We start from the raw sequence: 550 nt of genomic DNA on the forward strand, positions 1-550 counted from the left end.
GAGTCTGGCTAGCCTAGACGATTGTAACAAATCAAATCAAATCAAATCAAATCGCCCTGCAGCTTTATCTTGGCTTGTATGTTGTTACGCGTGTTGCCGCCTGCCCTGGGCGGCTAGCGTGTGTTCAAAGCCCTGTTGTTGTTTCACACCGGTTGGTCACGGTGGCGGGAGGAATCTAGCTGGCCTAGACGATTGACGACAAAGCAAAGCAAAGCAAAAAAAAGCCCTTTATCTTACCGACTTCACTGTCTACATACGTCAACTTCACTGTCTGCGATCCTTGACCTTTCTCCACTCGTGGTGTCCATCCCCTTTCTCCATGATGTTGTCCTCTGCACTTCCTGATATGTTCCGTCTCCTACGATCAGCGGCTTGCATCACAAGTCTCACCGTCTACTTTTAAACACTTGTTCGTCACTCAAAGTTGTCACCGTTGCACTACATACCTGGCTCTCAGTCATTGTGTGTAATTGGTTTGTCCCGCAGCTGGCGTACGCGCGGCGCCACCCCCTGACACTTGCTGTGTATGACTGGCGTGCAGCCCCAGGCT

Source organism: Monoraphidium neglectum, assembly GCF_000611645.1.
Source record: "Monoraphidium neglectum strain SAG 48.87 unplaced genomic scaffold scaffold01201, whole genome shotgun sequence".
In the NCBI taxonomy this organism is placed as follows: Eukaryota; Viridiplantae; Chlorophyta; class Chlorophyceae; order Sphaeropleales; family Selenastraceae; genus Monoraphidium; species Monoraphidium neglectum.